The sequence below is a fragment of the Equus caballus genome, chromosome 9, assembly GCF_041296265.1.
Source record: "Equus caballus isolate H_3958 breed thoroughbred chromosome 9, TB-T2T, whole genome shotgun sequence".
NCBI lineage: Eukaryota > Metazoa > Chordata > Mammalia > Perissodactyla > Equidae > Equus > Equus caballus.
The window spans coordinates 30,168,642-30,193,232 of record NC_091692.1 but is presented as its reverse complement, the minus strand read 5'-3'; the positions used below and the strand labels follow the sequence as shown (position 1 = coordinate 30,193,232).

General features: G+C 44.3%; 1 protein-coding gene across 6 annotated transcripts in view; it reads left to right on the top strand.

Annotated features, from left to right (window-relative positions):
* The first annotated feature begins 20,841 nt into the window (after positions 1 to 20,841).
* RGS20 (regulator of G protein signaling 20) overlaps positions 20,842 to 24,591 on the top strand; it is a 65,667-nt gene continuing 61,917 nt past the window's right edge. For 2 of the 6 annotated variants that reach the window (XM_070222253.1, XM_070222250.1), the window contains exon 1: positions 21,806 to 22,042. The gene's annotated coding sequence lies outside the window, so the exon portion shown is untranslated. Of the gene's footprint in view, positions 21,211 to 21,335; positions 22,043 to 24,591 lie in introns of those variants that run through there. The other 4 variants (XM_014728018.3, XM_070222251.1, XM_014728017.3 and 1 more) reach the window with 4 other exon arrangements.

Here is a 24,591-nt window from a genome sequence, read left to right as displayed (position 1 = left end):
CACCTTAGACCCTTCCCCAACATCTCCGGGCATACCCTAGGCACCTCATTCTCTCCTTCTGGACTGGTCCCCATTACGAAAAAAATAAAGTTCAAATTCATTTGCGCTTAGATATAACTGAATTAATATATTGTGCCTACTCACAAAATCTATAGGGATTGCTAATAATAAGTCCACAAGAATGAACTCCCAATAATGTAATTTGGGACATATAAAATCCGAGCAGGAGGGAGACCTGGTGTTTGGGGCTATTTCTGGCCCCTCCTCAGCAGCCACACTCCAGGCTGTTCCAAAGCCCAGCCCATCTGGCACTGGCTTCTATTGTTGATTACAGAGAAGCCGAGGCATTCCTGGCATCCTCCCTTCACTTCGAAACCTCTTTTTTTTCTCTGCAGCCCTGGCCAAAGGCCAGGTTATAACTCTGCTTGGCTTGTGCATCGGAAATGGGCTGTGTTTTAGATACATGAAATCACAAGGGGGAGAAAAAAAAAAGAATGCCTTTGGGTTTTAGGAAATCAGAACAGTAGAGGGCTCACGACATTTTCAAATTCCTTGCCACAGAATCAGGATTCAGAGCTCAGCTGCTTCCTCTTGGCACACAGCCCTCCACCACATGCCCAGATGCAATAACCACTCTGAGGAGCCCAAGAGCAAGATGGGCTCTTCTTTCCTAACACTTTGTAAAAGTCGGCCTGAGGGGAGTGAAGAATGGTAAATGGTGACATCTGGTGGAAATTCAAGCATTGCAGGATTTCAAACTAGTAAAACTTGAAGCTTGGTTGTAACTAACCAAAGTCTGATTGCTTGAAGACACCCTTTATCTCAACTGAGAAAGTTCAGTTCTGTGCATCCTTTTGGTGTACCCAAGTACAAACTGCCACCAGGCAGTATGATGACATAAAAGCAATGTCTTTGGAATGGTAAGAACTGGTGTTTGAATTCAGGTCCAAATTGGGTTTAATTCTCTGAGTTTTGGTTTTGTCATTTATAAAATCAAGACAATAATACCTGTCACATTAATTTTATTAGGCCTTTTTTAAATCAGATACTTAGAATTTTAAAAAAACAATCTATATTCATGGGCCAGGCTTCTCATTAATCCTGTGCTGCTGCCCTGGGGAACCCCCGGAACTCACGTGCTTGTTTGTAGCCAGTTTCTCCCACAATAGTTGTTAACCTGTTATTTCCATCTACAGGTGGGCCCTGACACCTACTGGACACATGATAAGGGCACAGTCAATGTTGATTAGCTGATTGATTAGTAGAAAGAAATGCATTATTTCCTTAACTTCATTCCCACCATGTGGGTGACCTCTTTAAGCTAAGGTCGTTGTTATAATATTTCTTCAGCCAAATGTCTCACGTGCCCTGAAGAAAATTAATGATAGTTATGAATCCTGAGTGCTCCACAAATGTGTAATTTCAATTCAGTGCCAACCTCCAGCTTCCTCAAGAAAAACACCCCTTTTAAAATGCAAAGCAAAGCAATCCAATTCAGTTGAGTCCAACTCAAGGAAATCAATGACCGCTAACAAGTTCTCCGGCAGCCAGGCCAGAACAGGGAGAAAGCCTTAGAAGGACAGGGCCCCGCACGGCCCAGTGAGGCTCCACAAAGCCTGGTTTATTAGGAACCGCTGGAAAAGCTACAAAGCCCGTGCAGCCATCCTGAGCCCTGTCACAGATTGCCCACTTTGGACAGAACAATGTCTTCCCTTGTTCTTGTCATCTTGTTTGTTGATTTTTGCGCTCCACCAGTGTGAAAGTGGTGGATCTGGCCCAGGACGATGGGGAAAAATGGAGTGAAGGCTCCTCAGGGAAGACCTGTTCACGTTCCCTTTTGCAGCAGGCCCTTTCTGAACAACTGTTTTAATAACCTCATACCCTGGAGGCTTGCACATGGAATTGTGGCAGCGTCTATCCCACCATTTCTTGTCTATTGCAATTTAAAAAGTGATAAGAGACACTGTTTAGAAGTTAAAAATTATGTCTTTTAAAAACTTTTTATTACAGAAGAAGTCAAATATACATAAAAGCAGAGAAAAATGACATAATAAAATGCTATGTACCCATTACCCAGCTTCAACAATTTTCAGCTCCAGATCATGTCATTTCCAAGTCCATTCATTTAACAATATTGATTGAATACTCATAATGTCTCTAGTGAAGTGTAAAGTACGGCTTTAGGTTTTTGAGAGACAGGTCTGAATAAGGCAAAGTGCTGACCCTCACAGGGCTTAGAGTCTAATAGGGAAAGAGACTATCACAGTATAGCACAGGTGTGCTATAGGAGGAAGCCAACACACAGCTCACCCAACCTGGGGGAGCTTCCCGAAGGAAATGGCATCGCAGGTGAGGCTTGAAGGCTAAGTAGGAGATTGCCCTGGGAAAGAAGAGGAGCAGATTGGGAAAGGGGTGTGATTCAGGCAGAGGGAGCAGTTATACAAAATGCCAGGAATGAGAATGAACAAGAGGATTTTAGGAACTGAAGGAACCTTAATACGATTGGAGCTTTGAGTACAAAGGAATAGTGAGAAAGATGGGTAAGTAAAGAGTACAGACGGACAAATCATGGAAGGCCTTATACACCACATTAAGTCCTGTAGAGAAATGAGGGGCTGCTGAGCGGTTAGAGGGAGGGAAGTAGCATGATCACATTTGCTTTTAGAAAGATCATTCATCTGCAGGGTGGGGACCAGGTTAGAGTGGACAGAGGCACTGTGTAGGCTGCAAGGCGGGACCTGTTTAGGAGGCTGGTTAATTTAATTAAGCAGCTGGGGAAGTCACAGGGGGATGTTGCTAAGTGGCTGTTTGGGAAGGCTACTGGCTCTAGAGCTCTCTCTGTGGATTCTGCTCTGCTTCTCTGCTTTAAGGTAGGGCCAGAGTTTGGGATTGGGGTTGGTGTGTGTGTGTGTGTGTTTGTGTATGGGGTGGCAGCTGGGGAGTTCTCAAGAAAGGGCAATGGAGAGTAATTATGTGTCAGAGAATGGGCGCCACATTGAACCCAGAAGTCAGCTCTGTTAGAAGCCCTAGGGACCACCTTCACTATATTCCTCTTTAAGCAGAAAAGGAAACTGCAGCCAGGTGAGTGCAGACTTACCCCAAGCCACAAAGGAAACTGGTGGGAGGGGCTCCATCTCCTGACTCGGCCACCCCTTCCTCTATCCATGGCTTTTCCACAGCTCTGTGCTTTGCCAGCCTTCTGCCTTCATTTCATTAGGCACCAGAGGAGAGCAACAGAGCCCAGGGAAAATGTTAGGTTTCAAATGACAGCAGTGTTGGAGACCTTTATACATATACAACTTAAGAAAGAGATTTTGATTATTGTGAGCATCTCCAACCCCTGCATTTCTCATGCTTGTGTTTTTCAAACTTGCATTTGCCTCCACCAGCTCTTAGGATTTTGATGAAAGGGTTTTTCATTTCTCATAGTTACTACGTCAATCCTTGATAAGCCTTAGGACGAAATATTACAATATGAACCCTGTTGATCCGTTCTATATCTCCTTAAGAGAAACTGTATATGAAGTGAAAAATGTATGATTTACAATTATATTAGACTAGACTGTCAATCTTTTTGGAAAGCTTTGCTGCACTCAGATTAAAAGCTTTCTTGGAAAAAATAATTAAATAGAAACTTCAGAAATTATACAGAGTTTCAACTATATTGCATTTCATTTCAGAATAACAATATTCTGGACTCCATGGATTTAATTTACCAAAGGTGTCTGACATTCTATGAGGCGGATTCTCCTAAAGCCTTCACTTTGGTGTGTATTCCCAACTATCTAAAATGTCAGGGCTTCTCTGTTACTGCCTAAAATGCTCTTCCTTAGTTTTAGATAAATCAGGCTATTATATAAGTTGTATTATTCTTTTAGGACCTCAGAGAACTAACCAATTTACTAAGGAAAGTGGAGAACTAGCAGCCATGTGATTAACTGACCCAGTACCTATAGAGTTCTAGTCAGTAACTCAACTTCCAGTGGAGGTTTGGGAGCATAACTAGTCCTGGAATTCTCATTTCTTGCTGAGTGTGAGAAGAATGAGAAATTGGAATTTTGGTCTAAGAGAATTAATGTGGCCGAAGGTACTGAATTACAACTAGAAACTAGCATAGATATTCGGAGAATATGTGTCAACAGTATCACTGTCATCAATTACTGTCATTGGCATCAGTAAATAATGACCACGTCCCCTGGATTTGTGTCAGAAAGTATCACAGTCAACCACAACTGGGCACAGAGCCCTCAGGTTGGTGGCCCAGTTCTGCTCCTTACTAGTCCTAACAGAAATCATCTAATCTCACTGGTCTGCAGTTTCCTCATTAAATAGCTGCGGGTCAGGGGGCAGTGATCAGTGAACTAACATGTATGAGAACATTTTGTAAATGTCTGTACATCAGGGTAAAAAAGTCAATTACTTTTACGATAAAAATAAGTATGCAAAATATAGTGGGTATTTTGTTAGGGTACTGCCTATATTCCCTACGAATAGCTTGCCTGATGAAAATATATATATGTGTGTAAATACATATATACTTACATACACACAAAATTTTTTGAATTGTAAGCGTCCATGATAAAAGAAAATTATAGTAGTCTGGACAAATGCAATTTTTATAGAGCTGGAGATCTCAGGAAAACATCATTAAAGCTTCAAAAATGAGTTTTGAGTTTTTCTTTTCAATTTTTTGATGTTTTGTGCAATAACAATTCCCTTTCTGACCTCTGGAGATATAGAATATTACAGAAGAAAAAGCACAGATTTTAGTCTAGTTTTGTTTTCTTTTTCCGCCTTTTTACTGAGGTAACAAATAAGAAAGATGGTGGAGAAAACTCAGGTAGATCTTGAAATCTTAAAGACTTTGGCACATGGACCCTTTTTATTCTTACCATTTAAAAATGTTTTAGTTAATTTACATTTTTGAATTAGAATATTCAAAATTAGACTAGTACAGCCTTACAGTTGTGAACCAATATAATTGTTGTGGTCACCCTAACATAGGCAGGATGGACCCCTCCTACCCAAAATTTGTTTTGAGTATCCAGAACAATGAGGCCACACATACATCAAGAGAGCATAGGGGCCGGCCCAGTGGCCCAGCGGTTAAGTTCGCACATTCTGCTTCTCAGCTGCCCCAGGTTCGCTAGTTCGGATCCCAGGTGCAGACATGGCACCGTTTCGCAAAGCCATGCTGTGGTAGGCGTCCCACATATAAAGTAGAGGAAGATGGGCACGGATGTTAGCTCAGGGACAGTCTTCCTCAGCAAAAAGAGGAGGACTGGCAGTAGTTAGCTCAAGGCTAATCTTCCTCAAAAAAAAAAAAGAGAGAGCATAGAGAAGTTTATTATTCACATCATGAGGCCCGCTGAGGAGAGCAGGGCAGGAGGCACACAGGTCCAAAAATAGCTTGAGAGAGCAGAGAAAAGAGAGTGGGGGCTAAGTCGAGGGTTCACCTCTGCAAAGGCCAGGACTTGCATGGTTTGAACTTCCCACAGGTGCCAAAAGAGAGAGTATTTAGGCTTTCTTAGCAGCTTGCCCAGATGTGGGGCAGAAGGGGAACAAGAGTAGTGGGGACTGAAAGCTGTCAACAGTCAAGTGTAAAAAAAAATGGCATCAAACTCTTTATTACAGACTCTTTATTATGATAATACAGAGCATGAAAGTGCACACCAATGTAAGTAAGTGTAGAGAGTAAGTCTCCGTCGCATCAGTCACCCATCTCCTTTCTCTTCGCCCTTACCAGCTTCTTTGTGTCCTCCTAGAGATGCTCTATGTATATACTAACATATGTGGACGCTCATACACACTTCATTCCTTTTACTAAAGATCAAATGGTAGAAATCAGATAGCCCAGGGTTTTGCTTAAATTCCTTCAAACTTGTTCTGCTATTTTCTAGATAAGAGTCTCGCCAAATTATTTCACCTTTCTGAGTCTCAGTACGGTCTTCTGTAAAGTGAAGATGAGACTAATACCTGCATCCAGGGCTATTAAAAGGAATAAATGACATATATGACTGGTGTCTGGAATGTAATAGACAATGTCCCTTTTATCTTGTTTTCCTTCTGTTTCTCTGGCTGCTCTTTTTTAGTCTCTTTTGCAAATTCCTCTCCCTTTATTAGCCCTGAAACATTGGAAATTCCCTAGGTTTTCATCCTTGGCCCTTTTCTCTTCCCATTTGACTCATTCTCCCTGGCTAATCTTGGCTGTGTCGATGGCTTTGAGACAGCTTATGGGTTGATGACTCCTGCAGTGACATCATGACTTCACATGTGGATATGAATATACAAATGTCTACTAAGCATCTAGATTCAAATGTCTAACAGGCAGTTCAAAATTAGCAATATGTCTTTACCTTTCCCCAAACTCTTCTTCTCCTAAGTTCTCTATCTCAGTAAAATGGTACCATCATCTACCCAGTTTTGAAATAGAAATTTAGAGGAATAACCCTTGACCTTGCTCTTATCCTCACTTCATACCACTAATCAATCCCCAAGTTTTGTCCACACTATTCAAAATTATCTCTTGCTCTGTTCATTTAGTTATCTCCATCTCATTTAATGCCCTCCTAGAACAAGTCAGTATCATGTCCCAAAATATTAATGCAACAGCCTCTCCCTGGTCCCCTCTTTCCAGTCATGCTTGCCTCCAAGTAATGCCAGAGGACCGAAAGATCTTTCCAAAATACAAACCTGATCATGTTAACTCTCTCATTAAATTTTGTCATTGGCTCCTCATTCCCATCTGGACATGGTTCAAACTCCTTAAGTTGATTCCATCTTGTTATCTTTTCTTCTGTTTCTAGGGATCTTACCCAATTCCAATAGGTCTCGATACCATTTTGTGCTAATGACTCTGAAATTTACATCTCCTAGACTCCCACCCAGAACTCTACCCTGAGCTGATGGCTCTTTTACAACAGCCTACTTGACATCTTCATTTGAATGATTCATAGGCGTCTAAAAAATGAGTTTACCAGGATTCCTGATTTCCTTCCCCCGTCTTCCTCATTTCAGCAAGCCACCCAACTGCTTGTCAGAAAACCTAGGAATTATCTTTGATCCCTTTTTCTCTGACTGTACATTCAATCCACCTGAAGTCCCATTAATTCTAAGATGTATCTCAAATCAGTCCATTTCTCTCTGTTTTATTCCCATTACCTGTCCAAGTCATCATCTTCTCTTACCTGGACCAGTGCAAAGCCTCCTGTTTCACTATTCCCACCCTCACCCCCTTTCCAGTTCATTCCATTACAAAGTGGTCAAAGGGGTCTTTAAAAGTTATAAATCAGGGGCTGTCTCGGCAGCATAGTGGTTAAGTTCATACCCTCTTCTTCAGTGGCCCAGGGCTCACAGATTCGGATCCTGGGCGCAGACCTAGCACCTCTTGTCAAGCCATACTGTGGCAGCATCCCACATAAAATAGAGGACAATTGGCACAAATGTTAGCTCAGCATCAATCTTCCTCAAGCAAAAAGAGGAAGATTGGCAACAGGTGTTAGCTCAGGGCCAATCTTCCTCACATAGGCAAAAACACATTTATGTATGAATCAGATCTTATTGCTCTCTTGCTTAAAACCTTTCAGTGACTTCTCACTGCTTTTAAAGTAAAATCCAAAATGCTTACCATGACTTGCTTGCCCTATTCAGTCTACATAGACTCTTATAGACTCTTCCTCATTCACCACAGTATGAGGACAGGTCATTTTCTTTCCTCACTCACTTTGAATCCAGAGCATCTTGGACAGTGCCTGGTATTTAAGGGACACGTAATAACTGTTTGTTGAAAGAATGAATAAATGAGCACCTTACAAGATCCTTCTTGGTCTGGTGCCTGCTTCAGCTGTTCTGCTTCCGCTTCCCCATATCACAAACTTTGTTCCACTAAATTCTGGGAATAGAATGAGGATTAGCAAGGTCTATCTTGCAAACACTTTTAGTTGGTGGCAGCAGAAATAAAAGTGAGAGAATCCCCAGGAGATAGGAGAATTCTCTGTGGCAGAATCAGGAGTGATTAACTCAGCTGTCCTTCCCCACTTGGTGCACTTTCTCAGGTTCCTCTCAGCTCACACCTTGAAGAGTTTTTAGTGTTTTTTTAAATTGTGGTAAAATATAAATCATTTAAAATTTGCCATTTTTAAGTGCGTAATTCAGTGGCATTAAAGATATTCACAAGGTTGTGGAAGCATCACCACTATCCATTTCCAGGACTTTTTCATCAACCCAAACACTGTATCCATTAAACAATAACACCCCATTATCCTCTCCCTAGCCCCTGGTAACCACTATTCTGCTTCTTATCTGTATGAATTTTCCTATTTTGGGTACCTCATATAAATGGAATCATATAATATTTGTCCTTTTGTGTCCGGCTTCTTTCACTTAGCATAATGTTTTCAAGGTTCCTCCATGTTGTATCATATATCAGAATTCCATTCCTTTTTATAACTAATAATATTTGAATTTGTTTTTTAATTCATTTGTCCAACAAATAATTATTGAGCAGTTTGCTAAGGGTCAAGCACTGCCATAGGCACTATTGATAGAGCAATGAACAAAAAAGAAGTTACTACTTATAACATACAAATAAACAAGTGAGTATACGGTATGTCAGATGGTAATGGGTGCTATGGAAAACCAGTATTGCAGGGATAGCTGTATAGGAAGAGGAGGTCTTAGGGGTAGGGTGGGACCATTCATGTAGTGCCTTGAAGGCTAGTATAAGCACTTTGGATTTTACTCTGAAATAAGAAGCCAAGAGAAAGTTTGGAGTTGCAGAGTGACATAATTTGACCCACATTTTAAAGGATGATTCTGGCTTCAGTATTGAGACTAGACTATGATGGAGAATGGGGCAAAGGAGAAGTAGAAATACCAGTTAGGGGGCTATTCTAATAGTCCAGGTGAAAGATGATAAGATCCAAGGTGTATTAGTCAGGGTTCCCCAGAGAACCAGAACCAATAGGATATATACGTGGAAGACAGAGCAAGAGAGATTGATTGATTTTAGGGAATTGACTTAAACAGTTGTCGAGGCTGGTAAGTCTAAAATCTGTAGGGAAAGCCAGTAGTTTGGAAATTCAGGTAAAAGTTGATGTTTTGGTCTTGATTTGAAATCTGCAGAGCAGGTCAAGCAGGCTGGAAACTCAGGCAGGGTTCTATGTCTCAGTCTTGTGGCCGAATTCCTTCTGGGGGAGAATCTGTTCCATGCCTCTTCCCAGATTCTAGTGGTTTGCTGTCAATCTTTGGCATTCCTTAGCCTGTAGATGTATCACCCTGAGCTCTGCCTTCATTTTCATATGGCATTCTCTCTGTGTACATGTCTGTGTCCAAATTTCCTCTTTATATGAGGACATCTGTCATCCTGGACTAGAGGCCCACCCTACTCCAGCATGACCTCATCTTAACTCATTACATCTGCAATAATCCTATTTCTAAATAAGGTCATATTCTGAGGTAGCAGTGTTAAAACTTCAACATACAAATTTTGGGCAGACCCAGTTCAGCCTATAACACATGTTGATAACTGCAAATATGAGAAGCAGTTGGATTTGACTAAAGAGTATGAAAGAAAGAAAGGAGTCAGGGATACTCCGACATATTTGACCTGGACAAAAATAATCAAGTTGCCATTTACTAAGATGACAAAGACTGCAGGAGGAGAAAGTTTGGAGGGGAAAATCAAGAGTTCAGTTTTGGATATAATTTAAATAAATGTATGGATATGTTCAAATAAAGCCTCACCTCTTGATTAGCGATACCAGCAGGAAGGCAGAGGGCCCAATTATCTCTGCAAGAACAGAGCAGACAGCCTGTGAGTGTTTCCCTGCCCAAGACATACATGTTGCCTAAGTAGCCCTCATATCTGATCTACTCCACTTCTGTTCCTAGCCCCACCTTCCTCATTATCGTTGCTTCATTATACATTTCCATGTGACACCTCCACACAAGCCCTAGCTACAAATCCACTTTAAAAGTTATTAAAAGAATGGATGGAGGGTGATGTCGCATCATGGCAGAATGAGTTGTTCCCTTTGTCTCTACCCTCTAAGTTACAACCCTGTGGGACATCCATTGACCAGCAAAGGACTCCCTGCACAGCACACCAGAATGCCTAAGAGGTCCATGCATCTATACATCTGAAGTGGCAGGCGGCACCTGCAACCTGAGGCTTTAGGAGCCACAGCAGAACCTGTGACCAAGCCCCCAGTGGCAGCACCCCTGACACCAGCTCTACCAGCAGTGAGGGCTACATACAAGTCCCTAGGCCCTAGCAGCGATGCTGCCAGCACTCCCAGAAAACCCAGGTGCAGAAGTGCAGGTGGTGCATGGGGCAGCAATACTTGAGCCTGTGGAGAGCTCACTGAGAGCAAGTGGGGGACATGAGACCCAGGCAACCTCAGAGAAGCAGGAGTGCTTGCAGCCTGGTGACCCCAGCAGCAACACCCAAGACTGCAGCAAACATTGTAAGTAGCAAGGCACCAGCAACCTCAAAGGCACAAGCAGTACAACAAGGGCACTGATGATGCCCCTTGCAGAGGCAGTGGAGAGTTAAAAGAGCAGCTCTCAAAAACAATCAGAAGCAGCTCAGAATCAAAGTACCCAAAGCCTTACCAAAAGAAGAAAGGTGTTTACTATAACAAATTTGCCAGCAGAGGATCAACTCATCAAGCACCACAGAGAACTACAGTAACACTGCAGAATAGAAAGAAAATGACAACTCTCCAGAAACCAAACTTTAAGTCACAGAAGATTACAATCTAACTGAGAATTCAAAAGAGCTGTCATGAAGAAACTCAAGTTACAAGAAAACTGAGAAAGACAGCTCAAAGAGGTCAGGAATAAAATTAATGAAGAGAAAGAATACTTCACAAAAGAGATTGAAACTCTAAAAAACAAACAAACAAACAAACGAAAATTCTGGAGATGAAGAACATAATTAATGAAATGAAAAATAAAGTAAAAAGTATTTGAAATAGAGCAGACCTTACAGAAGAGAGTTAGTGAGCTCAAAGATAGAAATATAGAAATGATTCAAGTGGAAGAAGAGAGAAAATTAAGATTTTTTAAAAATACAGACATTCTATAAGAAATATCCAACTCAATTAGGAAAAGCAGCATAAGGATAATAGATATCCCAAAAGGAGAAGAGAGGAAGAAAGGAGCAGAGAGCTCATTCAAAGAAGCAATAGCTGAGAACTTCCCAAACCTGGGGCAGGAATTGGATATACAAGTATACCAGAAGCTAACAGAAGTTAACAGAGCTCTTAATTATCTCAATGAAAAAAGACCTTCTCCAAGGCATATTAAATTAAAGCTATCAAAAGTCAATGACAAACCTATCAATAACTCAATAAAACAAAAAAAAGAGGAAGCGAAAAAAAAAAAGTCAATGACAAAGGAAGAATATTAAGGGCAGCCAGAGAGAAGAAAATAACTTACAAAGGAACCTCCATCAGGCTATCAGTGGATATCTCAGGAGAAACTCTACATGGTAGGAGAGAGTGGAATGATATATTCAAAATATTGAAAAAAAAATCAGTAAAGAATACTCCATCCAGCAAAGTTATCCTTCTGATATCAAGGGGAAATAAAGGATTTCCAGACAAGCAAAAGCTGAGGGAGTTCATCACCACTAAACCTGCCTAACAAGAAATGTTGAAAGGAGACCTGTTACTTGAAATCAAAAGGCAAAGGTTTAAAAAGCTTTGAACAGGTGATATATAGATAGGTCAGAAAATTGCAGCTCTATATCAGAATAGGTTAGTAAACAATTATAACACAGAGGCTAAAGAGGAAGAAAGCATCAAAAATAACTATGACCACATCAATATTGTAACAAACTCACAATACAAAAAAGGATAATTTGAGACAACAAAAACATAGAAGGAGAGGAGGAAAAGGAAGGAAACTACATAGGCTAATGGAGATAAGATGCTTTCAGCAGAAAAAGACTATCTCATCTCTGAGATCTTTTATACAAACCTCACGGTAATCACAAAACCAAAAATCAGAGCAGAGTCGCAAATCATAAATAAAGATGAAACTGGAAAAACATCACTGAAAACTACCAATCTGAAATGGCAGGCACAAGGGAAAAGAAACAATGGAAATATAGAACAACCAGAAAACAAAAAATAAAATGGCAATATTAAGCCCTCATATGCCAATAATCACTCTAAATGTAAATAGATTGAATTGAGCAATCAAAAGACACAGAGTGCCTGGCTGGATTAAAAGATAAGACCCAAGAATATACTGCCTCCAGGAGACCCATCTCAGCTCTAAAGATAAACATGGGCTCAAAGTGAAGGGATGGAAGACGAAACTCCAAGCAAATGGCAACCAAACGAAAGCGAGTATAGTATACTTATATCAGACAAAACAGACTTCAAACCAGAAAAGATAACAAGAGACAAATATGGACATTATGTAATGATGAAAGGGACATTCCACTAAAAAGACATAACACTTATTAATATATATGCACCTAACATAGGAGCACCAAAGTATATAAAGCAACTACTAACAGACCTAAAAGGAGAAATTAACAGCAGCAGATTAACAGTGGGGGACTTTAACACCCCCACTTACATCAATGGCTAGATCATCCAGACAGAAAGTCAACAAGGAAACATTGGCCTTAAATGAAACACTAGATCAGATGGACTTAGATCTATATAAAATATTCCATCCAAAAGCAACATAATACACATTCTTCTCAAGTGCCCATGGAACATTCTCAAAGATAGACCATATGTTGGGAAACAAAACAAGTCTCAATAAATTTAAGAAGATTGAAATCATATCAAGCATCTCTTCAGACCATGATGGTATGAAACTAGAAATCAACTACAAGAAGAAAGCTGGGAAAGTCACAAATATGTGGAGGCTAAACAACACGCTACTGAACAACTATTGGATCAATGAATAAATCAAAGGAGAAATCAAAAAATACTTGGAGACAAATGAAAATGAAAACACACCATACCAAAATGGGATGCAGCAAAAGTGGTACTATGAGGGAAGTATATAGGATAGAGGCCTACCTCAAAAAACAAGAAAAATCTCAAAAAAACGATCTAACGCTATACCTACAATAACTAGAAAAAGAAGAACAAACAAAGCCCAAAGTCAGTAAAAGGAAGGAAATCATAAGAATCAGAGCAGAAATAAATGAAATAGAGGCTAAAAAGGCAATGGAAAGATCAATGAAACCAACACCTGGTTATTTGAAAAGATAAACAAAATTGACAAGCCCTAAGCTAAACTCAAATAATAAAGACTCAATAAATAGAGAGAGGACTCAAATAAACAAAATCAGGGATGAAAGAGGAGAAATTACAACTGACACCACAGAAATACAAAGGATTATAAGAGAACACAATGAAATGTTACACACCAACAAATTGGATAACCTAGAAGAAATGGATAAATTCTTAGAATCATACAATCTCCCAAAACTGAATCAATAAGAAATAGAGAATCTGACCAGACCAATCACAAGTGAAGAGATTGAAACAGTAATCAAAAGCCTCCCCAAAAAACAAAAGTCCAGGACCCAACAGCTTTTTTGGTGAATTCTACCCAACATTCAAATAAGATTTAAGACCTATCCTTCTCAAACTCTTCCTTGAAGAAGATGGACACTTCCTAATTCATTTTATGAGGTCAACATTACCCCAATACCAAAACCAAACAAGATAACACTCAAAAAAGGGAAATTACAGGCCAGCATCACTGATGAAGATAGACGTAAAAATCATCAAAAAATATTAGCAAATTGAGCACAACAATACATTAAAAGGATCATACACCACAGTCAAGTGGGATTTATTCCATGTATGCAAGGATGGTTCAACATTTGAAAATCAATCAAGGAGATACAACACATTAACAAAATGAAGAATAAAAATCACATGATCATCTCAATAGATGCAGAGAAGCATTTGACAAGATTCAACATCCATTTGTGATAAAAACTCTGAATAAAACGGATATAGAAGGAAAGTACCTCAACACAATAAAGGCCATATATGACAAACCCACAGCCAGCCTCATACTCGACAGCGAAAAACTGAAAGCTATTCCTCTAAGAACAGGAACAAGACAACGATGCCCACTCTCACTGCTCTTATTCAACATAGTATTGGAAGTTGTAGCCAGAGCAAATAGGCAAGAAAAAGAAATGAGGGGCTGGCCCAGTGGCATAGTGGTTAAGTTCACCCGCTCTGCTTTAGCAGTCCACGATTCATGGGTTCAGATCCCAGGCATGGACCTACACACCACTCATTGAGCTATTCTGTGGTGGCGTCTCACATACAAAATGGAGGAATATTGGCACAGATGTTAGCTTAGGGAAATCTTCCTTACCAAAAAAAAAAAAAAAAATGGAAGGGATCCAAATGGAAATGAAGAAGTAAAACTGTCACTCTTTGTGGATGACATGACTCAATATATAGAAAATTCTAAAGAATCCACAAAAAAAGTATTAGAAATAGTTAAAGAATACAGTAAAGTTGCAGGGCACAAAATCAACATACAAAAATCAGTTGTATTTCTAAACACTGACAATGAACTACCAGAAAGAGAAATCAAGAATTCAATCCCATTTACAATCACAACAAAAAGAACAAAATCCATAGGAATAAATTTAACTAAGGAGGTGAAAGACCTATATGCCGAAAACTATCAGACATTGAAAAAAATCCAAGAAGACATAAAGAAATGGAAAGATATTCTATGCTCATCAATTAGAAGAATAAATATAGATTAAATGTCCACAATACTTAAAGCAATCTACAGATTCAATGTAATCTCAATTAGAATCCCAATGAAATTTTTCACGGAAATAGAACAAAGAATCCTAAAATTTATATGGAACAACAAAAGACCCCGAATAGCCAAAACAATTCTGAGAAAAGAGAACAAAGTGGAGGTATCACACTCCCTGATTTCAAAATATACTACAAAGCTATAGTAATCCAATCAGCATCATACTGGCAGAAAAACAGACACAAAGATCAGTGGAACAGAGTTGAGAGTCCAAAAATAAAACCACACATCTATGGACAGCTAATTTTTGACAAAGGAGCCAAGAACATACAATGGAGAAAGGAAAATCTCTTCAATAAACAATGCTGAGAAAACTACACAGTCACATGCAAAAGAATGAAAGTAGACTATTCTCTTATACCATACACAAAAATTAATTCAAAATGGATTAAAGACTTGAATGTAAGACTTGAAACCATAAAACTCCTAGAAGAAAGCTTAGGTAATACGCACTTTGACATCAGACGGAGTAGTATCTTTTTAAATACATGTCTTCTCAAGCGAGGTAAACAAAAGAAAAAATAAACAAATGGGACTACATCAGACTAAAAAGCTTCTGCACAATGAAGGAACCCATCAACAAAACTAAAAGACAAGACATCAACTGGGAGGAAATATTTGCAAGTCAGATATCCAATAAGGGGTTAATTTCCAAAATATATAAAGAATTCATACAATGCAACAGCAACAACAAAAATGAACAACCAGATCAAAAAATGGGTAGAGGATATCAACAGACATTTTTCCAGAGAAGATTTACAGATGACAACAGGAACATGCAAAGATGCTTATCATCACAAATTATTAGAGAAATTCAAACCAAAACTATAATGAGAGATCACTTCACACCCACCAGAATAGTTATGATTAAAAAGACAAGAAATAACAAGTGTTGGAGAGGATGTGGAGAAAAGGGAACCCCTATACATTGCTGGTGGGAATGCAAATTGGTGCAGCCACTATGGAAAGCAGTATGGAGATTTCTCAAAAAATTAAAAATAGAAATACTATATGATCGAGCTATTCCACTTCTGAGTATTTATCCAAAAAAACATGAAAACACTAATTCAAAAAGATACATGTGCCCCTATGTTCACTGCAGGATTATTCACAATAGCCAAAACTTGGAAGCAACCTAAGTACCCATCAACAGATAAATGGATAAAGAAGATGTTACACACACACACACATATATATATTTATACATACACACACACACACTGAAATACTACTCAGCCACAAAAAAGACAAAATTATGCCATTTGGGACAACATGGATGCATCTTGATGTTATTATGCTAAGCAAAATAAGCCAGATAGAGTAAGACAAATACTGTATGATTTCACTCATATATGGAAGATAAACAAATACGTAGATATGGAGAACAGATTGGTGGTTACTAGAGGGCAAGGAGGTAGGGGGAGGGTAAACGGGGTAAAGGGGCACGAGTATATGGTGACAGACGGAAACTAGACTTTTGGTGGTGAACATGATGTAGTCTCTACAGAAGTTGAAATATAATGACGTGCACTTGAAATTTATACAATATTATAAACCAACGTGACTTCAATAAGATAAAGTTTTAAAAAAGAGTGAATGAATTGAAAACTAATTATAAGCTGCAGAGACATTCTTTTTAACAGTTGTACTTTCACTAGGAACATTTGAGATTCTAAGTGAACCTTAATAGAAACATGTCCTTAATAGCTTGGCTGGCCTCCAATTAATGTTAACCTGGAACTCTAATATCCATGGTCTGTTTATCTTATTTATTGTCATTGCAGTCTGCATGATTTATAGTCAGCACAAGCAAAGATTTGCCTTTATAGTTTTCAATCACTGTCAAATTCTTAGATCCAAGTAGAAAAACTACTTCTCCAAATAACAGAAAATAAAAATGTATGAAACAGCTAAACCACAGCAAAATAGAATTTTTAAAATAAAGTTCAGGGGAAAATAGGTCATTTCATAAAACTAAATCTAATTTCAAATTTCATTGCAACTGTGGTTTTAATTCCAAAGGCTCTCAGAAATTTTTGGTAAAAAAGTAGTTTAGTTCTGCCATGGATATTTCCTTTATGGAACGGTACTATTTAGGCATGAATGAAAATTTTCAATTTGCTTTTTACAGGGGTGAGATTTTGTTTACATTGATTTGGGGTGTGGTGATTTTCTCCTCTGCATGGTTCAATAGCCAACACGATTAATTCGGGAAGTGGATATTCAGTCAGAACAAAGCATTCCCTCAGTCTTCTGGATCCCTAAGGAGCAGTGCTTTCAGGAATACGACTCCAAGATGATTCCATTTTGCTGCTGATGTTATTGAAGCCCTCAGACTGTTACCTAGAATCTGGCCTAAACGGAAGTGGGGGCTCTCTGTAGTGATCAGCACTGAGGGCAGCTGAAGATCTTTCTTCAGATAACTTTTATCAGATCGAATTTTGTAGCTGCATTGATACTCCCTAGCTCTATCCTTGCAGAAGGGCCAATGGAAGTTGATGGATTTCAGCACCCTATACCATCATGCTTCACACCCCAGCTAAAGAAGCCTTGGGTCCCTCACCAGACTCTACAGCCTCGCTGTGACTGCAAAGTGGCCAGACATGAGCCAGAATCGGGGAGCAGGCTGCTGGTCTGGAGGGAAAAGAGCAGTCTAGGAAAGGGTAAAAGGTGAATGTCTCCAGAGGAGCAACGGAGCCCCAGCACTGTGTTTCTGGGACTGAGTTTGGGACTTACATTCTCCCGAACGTTTCCACTATTTCCCTCACAAGCATCTGTCCTGAAGCACAGGACCGAAACAAAATGCCTAATGAAGCATACTCGGGGAAGAGGCGTGCAAGTGACTTGGGAAGAAGGGCTGGGGCGAGAGAAGAATCGGTTTACAGGTTCACACATTCTCACAAAACCGTTTGAAATCGTGAGCTGGAGATGCAAAATCTGGGACCCACGCAAGGCCCATGAAGCTTCTTTCCGGCCCCTAAGAGAGGGTCATGCGTCTCAGAAGTGTGCTTGCCGCTCACTCTCAGCGTTTTCCACTTTGTTCAAGCCATGCATGAAGGCCGGTCGGGAAGACCCTGGGTGGGCTTAGCCAAGCTCTGAGTCGCCAAAACCGAGCCGGTTCTGTCTTGACTTCCTTAGCATAGGGTCCTTGCAGCCCCGGGGCCTGTGTTTGCTGAGGTTCTTGCGCCACCCGGTAGCGCTCTCAAGGCAGAGGCAGCCGCCCCCGAAGGTGCGCACGGGGTTAGCCGCCACCAGCCCTGGTCCAACTGCCCCAGGTCAGCCGAGCTAACTAGGCGCCGGCTGAGACCCACCCCAACCTCTACCCGAGAGGATCGTCCCCTGCCCTCCTCCCCAGCGAGACAAACGCTGGGCGCCAAGGCCTTCTCTGAGCCTTTTCCAAATCGCTCCTTTCCCCCCTCGAGCGAGCTGTTGGCGCTTCTCCAGAAGGCTCTTGGATTCCCAACTCCAACCCCTAACATATTTGGACCATGGCAGACAGCGGGGTTGGAGGATTGGGGAGAAGCATTTGAACGAGGAGAATGAATATACTAGGAGGACGACCCCATTCTCCAGGAAAAGGTAATGAGGGGGAGCGAAACAGTGTGAACTTACTCGGAAATGCAAACCAAGCTCCACTCTCTCTCTCTGGGCGCATACAAACGACCGAAAGACAAATCAGCCAACGCGCTCAGCGGCTTCCCAGAAAGGGCCTCATGAATGAGAATGGGTTGCTAGGTTTCCTCCCTCCCTCCCGACAATCGCTTCCCACAAGACTTCCACCGCCGAAAAAAAAACATGCCGGGCCTGGCGACTGCGGAGCTGGGGAACCGCGCCAAACCCAAGAGGCCGCCCGCGGCCGCTCCCGCCTTCAGGACCCTGGAGAGCGGCCGCCGCGCCCTTGGGACCCGCGCCCCGCGCCCCGCGCCGCGCGCCTCTTCCTCTCCTGCGCCTCGCCGCCCTATCACTTTTGTTCGCTGCTTCCCGCCTCGACCTTCATTTTTCTTGGCAACCACCATTCTCGTTTTTCACAAACAGATTGTCTTTTTGTTTTGTTTAAGGAGGCTGTTTGAATTGGCTGAGTTCGGTTCTAGTTTGTAACTTCACCAAATGTTAAGGGACCAAGAAACCCTGAGATCTTCTCAAAAATGAGAGCCTTAAAAAGCCACTGAGTTCAATTCCTTTATTCTAAAATGAAGCACACAAACTCAAAGAATAGAGAGACTTTCCAAGGTTAGTTGGTCAAGTTAGCAAGTCTAGAACCCTGGACTTCTGACTTCTAAATTAATGCTTCCCTCTACTTTCTGAGAAAAAAATAAGACTTTTGCCTCCACCCTGGCCACTTAGATCTCCTAAGCAACCAAGTGGAAGGCTGAAAGGCCTGTGTTCTGGAGAATAAATTGGACACATGGAGTGCAGAAAGGGGGCCCGCAGAGTGTGCACCCAGGGCCCAAACACAGTCCTGGCCTCCCACCCCACCCCACCCCACCCAGCACAGCCAAAGTCAAATCAGACCATTGCTTTTCCTACCCAGCCTGAGTTGGGTCTGGGGTCCCTCAGTCTTCTGCCACTATCTAGCCTCCCCTAGACACCTATCCCTATAGAACCTAGTGACCAAGTCCAACTTCTGTGCCTCTGGCAGGTAGAGCTCTAGCGCTTTGAAAGGTGGGAAAGGACAGAGGGAAAGAGGGAGACTGAGCTAGGGAGAGGAAGAGCAAGAGTTGCAAAAGAGAACTAGGAGATTTTCATCCAAATTCTAAAGAACGAAGAGGTACGGACACAGATGCTTTTATACACGGCACCTCACGACTAATGTGAAATCTCCTGGGAACGTTAACATTCAGATTCTGATGCAGTAAGGAAGGATAGGGTCTGAGATTCGCATTTCTAACAAGCTCCTGGTTGTTATGAAGCTCCTGGTCCAAGGACCACACTTTGAGTACAGCAGAGTTAGAAGGGTGGGGAGGGAGAAAAAGAGAGGGGGAGGAAGAGGGAAGAAAGGAGGGAAAGGAGAGAAGGAGGGGGGCGAAACTAACCAAAGGCCTTTCCTTTCGTCCTCAATGACCTTCTCTTGCACCCCCAAAGTAAAGCCTCAAAATCTCATAGTAAATAGCACTAAGTGCACGTTATCGTCACTCTTAGCTGGACCCAACAGTAATGGTGTGCTGGTTTTGTTTCTCTCCCTCCCTTGCCCCTTGCCCTTCCTGCCACCGGCCCTGCACAGCTCCCGGACTCGCCCGGGGCAGCCCCGAAGCTGCTCAGCCTCCTCTCTAGCACGCTCTCCGGCCTCGCGCAGTTCTTCTCTCACCTTCTCCGGAGACCCCCTCGTGAGGCTCCTCAGAGGCGCCCGGACTTCTCCCTCCTGCTTCCCGCCCTGCCAGTGACTGGGCTCTCGCAGAGGCACGAGCAGCGGTCGGGCCGCCTCTCGCTCCTGCTCGGGGCAGCTCTGGCACTGCCTGGTCGACCCCCAAGGGGACGCCTGCCCAGGGAAGAGGACGCCAGCGCTGGGCAGAGCTCGCCCATGCCGGTGAGTACAGTTGTCTCCACCACGCCCCACCCCCGGCCTCACTCGGATGCCAGCATATCCTGCTCCTTCCTAACCCCGACTGACCCACTCCACGCGGGGCTAGCAGGGACCAGCCAGCAAAAGGGGGAGGGTGGTGGGAAGGTCGAGACAGTGATGAACGTGTTCAAAGAAAAGGCGCCTGCGGCTCGCTTGGCACCCGCTCGCCGCAGGAGACCCTCGAAGCTACTTTTTCATGGGCCATTTCCTTCTATGGTCAATGGAAGCGGGAAGAGCCCTAGCCCTTCTTGAGGCTGCTTCTCAAACTCTCGTTCTCAACGTGTCTGTCTCCTCTTTCCTACAAGCCTCCCCTAGACGCACCTCTGCCCCCTCCTCGCGCTCCCACTCTTCTGCCCTCTCGGCTTCTGCGGGCTCTGGAGGCCGGGGAGGAAATGACGTGATGTTATTTTTGTGTCAGGTCAGCTTACAGCTTCAGTTTAGCCCTCAGAGCTCGGGCGCACAGCCCCGGCGGTCCGACTGCGTCTCGCTGCTGAGGACTCACCGAGGGCTACAGGGACACGCGGTGCTCTGTGCCCGCAGAGCTGCGCGGCAGGGTTCCTCCGCCACCCTCTGGGTCTTTGCCCTCCTCTGGACTCCGGAGTCCCCTGGGGACCGAGGGCGGCTGCCGAAGGTCTCAATGAGATCCAGAGTCGGGAGTTAGCCCCCTCTTCCGCGCAGCCAGGTGGAGCCTCCGGCTCCTGCTGGCCGGGCGAGGGAGAGGAGCACCCTTCCAGTGCGGGACAACCAGACCCGGAGGCTGCCCCGGAGTGGGGCGGGGATAGAGCTCGGAGAAGCACCCTGGGGAAAGGGAAAAGGTAAGGGGCGGCCCTCCAGAGGCGAGGCAGTCCACGGCGTGACTCTCCCCGGACCAAGCACCCCTCCTGCGCGCGGCGCACCTCCTGCGCGCGCGCACACACACACTCGCACCTCCCTCCGCCCCCTTTCATTCACAAGGTCGGAGCACGCATTCCCGCACGGGGGAGTCTCGCTCGGCCCCCGCGCGCTGGAGCGAAAGGAGAGCAGAGGGGTTTTGCTGATGCCCTCAGCGCTCGCCTGGCTTCGCGCCCACACTCTCGGTACTTTCTAATCCCAGGCTGGAGGAGGGGCTACGGTCCCAGCGCGGATTGGGTGCCGCTTGGAGCCTCACACGACCGCCACCCCACCACCGTCAGCTCCCGCCGCAGTGGGGCGCGCCACCGCGAGAGGGAGGCTAGACCTGGGATTGCCCGGCCAGGGAGGCGGAGTGAGGGGGCGGGGAGGAGGCAGAGCGGAGGGAGAGAGGGGGAGGGAGAAGAGCCTCCTTTTCCCAGGGGAAAGACCGAGAGCCAGAGCAATCGCGGGCGTAGTAACGACAGCACTCGGGATTATAATAAAAATAAGGCTCACGCGGGACGCATGCGCACGGCCGACGGAGACTAGCGGGTCGGAGCTTCCCCTCTGGCTCACCGCGTGGACGGTGGAATCGTGAGTACTCCGCTTCCTCAACGCCCCCTTCTCTTTCTCGGACTTGCCCCGAGGCCTCAGTCTGGGAAGTGGCCGGGGCCAAGCGGGGTGCCCACGCTGGGCAGGACCTGGCGCTCTCTTCGTCGCCGCGGTGGCGGGAGCGGGTGTGGGTTGGTCGCCTCCTCTGCCATTCCAGCCCGGTCGGTGAGTCAGTACGAATTTTGGCGGGGGCAGGGGGCCGGGGCGGGGAGGGCTGTAGGCTTAGGGTGTGTCCGTGTTGGAAAGGGGGCGTCGAGCCACCAGGATCAATTCTACCGGGTCCACCAGGGCGTGCGCACGATTCAACCTGTGTGTCCTGGGGTCAGTGAGTGGGTGGGGCACGCAGGAGCCTATCCCTTAAACCCTAAAATACGGGGTGACACCCCAAGTATATTTGGGAAACTCCAGGTGGGTTTCCCCTGGGTGGGGAGAAGGACGAGGAAGGGGCCGGGCGCCAGAGGCAGACAGTTTGAGCGCAGGTGGGAAGAAAGAGGAGACACTCCCTAAATCGCAAAACCTCCCTTTAAGAGAAGCGCAACTCAGGCGGGGCACCCGACGAGCGGGACTGGGATGTGGGCACCCGCGCGTGGACCGTGGAGGGGCTGACTCGGTGTGGGCATTTACGCTTTTGAAAGCCGAATGGTGGGGCACTGTCGCCCAGTCTTTGCCCCACGCCAAGGAGGTTAAGGTGCGGGCGCCGGGGAGATTTTTCTTGAACAAACCCGAGTGATTGACTCTTCTGCACTCTTGGAGCTGTGCTCGGAAAGTTGGAATGCGGCTGGGCGCCCAGGCTGCGGAGACTGGAGAGGGGAGTGGGCGGGCGTGGGACCTAAGGAGAGGCGGCGCGCCGGGAGCGGGGTGGGCTTTTAGGGGTCGGTATGGGCGGCGGCCCTCCCCCCAACCGGTAGTGAATGAACGTGGGCGGGGCCTTGGAACAGGCGGCGCTCGGAGAAGGGCCCGTTTTCGGGCTGTTGTGTGTGCCCCGCGGCGCTCCTGCGTCTGAGCGGAGTGGGCGGGAGAGGCTGGATACTGGGGAGTCTTTGTGCTCTGCGACCTGCCCACCCTGCCTTTGGGGCTGTGGGCGGGAGAAGGACGGTGGGAGAGGCGGTGCGTCCCGACAGGAGTGGGTTGCGATCCTCCAGGACTCGCCAGCGTTCGAGGAAAACCCAGGCAGGCGACTCCAGCGGCAGGCGGGACGCGGCGGTGAAGAGCGTTCGAGCCAGGCGAGGGGGCGCGGGCTGGGCGCCGGGGGGAGCACCCTCGGCAGACAGGCGGAGGAGTGAGCGCGAGAGCGGATTTTCTGTCCGGGAGGAGGGGAGGGCTAGAGTGCAAGTCTCTCCTCACCTCGCTTCTTTCTCAGAATCCGGAGGAGGCCAATCACGATTTGTCGACACCCCACTCTCCCCAGGCCATCTGGCTGGAGTTCGCTGGTTGTCCCAACCGCATCCGGTGCGTTGGATGCGGGCGCGATTCCTCTTGCCCACTGGCTAGCAGGGCAGTCACTTGCCTACCCGGGCTCTGCGTTGCCCCCGGAGTGTGGGGAGCAGGGAGCTCCTGCACCGATCTCCAATCATCATCTTTGGGTCATTTCCCCTCTTCCGGGGCGCAGGTCGCAGGACCGCTGTGTGGCTGGGCTTCGTTTCACCTCTGATGGTTCCAGATTGTGAAATTGCCTAAACAAGGGTCCGAGTTCACGAAACAGTCTGACTTCCTCCCCAGACTTGGCAAGGACATTTCTAATGAAGTGACTCTATCTGTAAATTCTTATTTTTTGCTCATAACCTAATTTTCTGCTGGGCCTCATCCTGTTTATCTTCTGTTCATTAAGTGGCGCCTTTTGTATTACGCATTAGTAACGCGTATGAGAAGCAGTAGTGCCTAATGGGTAAGAGTCCTGGGCTCTGTAACTGTTTTCAAATCCCAGCCTAGCTGTGTGACCTTAGGCAAGTTACATAACCTCTCGGTGCCTTAGTTTTATCATCTGTAAAATGGGACAGTAAAAATACCTACCTCATAGGGCAGCTGCCAGCATTCAGTAAATTAATATAGTAGAGCTCTAGCACATGTGAAACAAAGCTATTATTACTATTATTATTATGTTGATGCCAAATTGGCTAAGTAGACTTCAAAGTATAAAAAGATCAGGAACAAAATGCATGTTTTTGTATGCTATAAAGAGTGTACATAATGAAATAGAAGATGTCCGTCATCAAAATTAGAAACAGTAAATGTTTTCTATGTCAATATTTAAATTTAAGTACAATGCATTTCTTAATCATCTGGACTCCTTTTATTTCAAATAATTATGACATATTTACATACAAGCTTCAAACAGCATTTTAAGAAAATTATCTCTAAGTTTCAAAATATTTCACTTTGTAAAGCAGATATGCATAAAAAATACACATTAGGTCATGGTATATACAGAAAATCCACATTTACATCAAAATATTGCACTGAGTCAGTTGTATTTATGAGAACTGGAAACTTACCTTAGAAGCTAGAAATGATAACTTCTCTAAGATCATTGTAAACATTTTACCCAAAATACCCTTGATGTCAAGAATATAGAGTGATAAAAGTGAGATTACTTTTTCCTCCTTCTTCTCTTTACAGATGAGGAAGCATTCAGAGAGGTTAAGGGTCCAGGCCAGAGATCTCCAGCTAATAGGGGCTGAAATAGGATTAGAATTAGGTCTTCTGACTCACCCAGG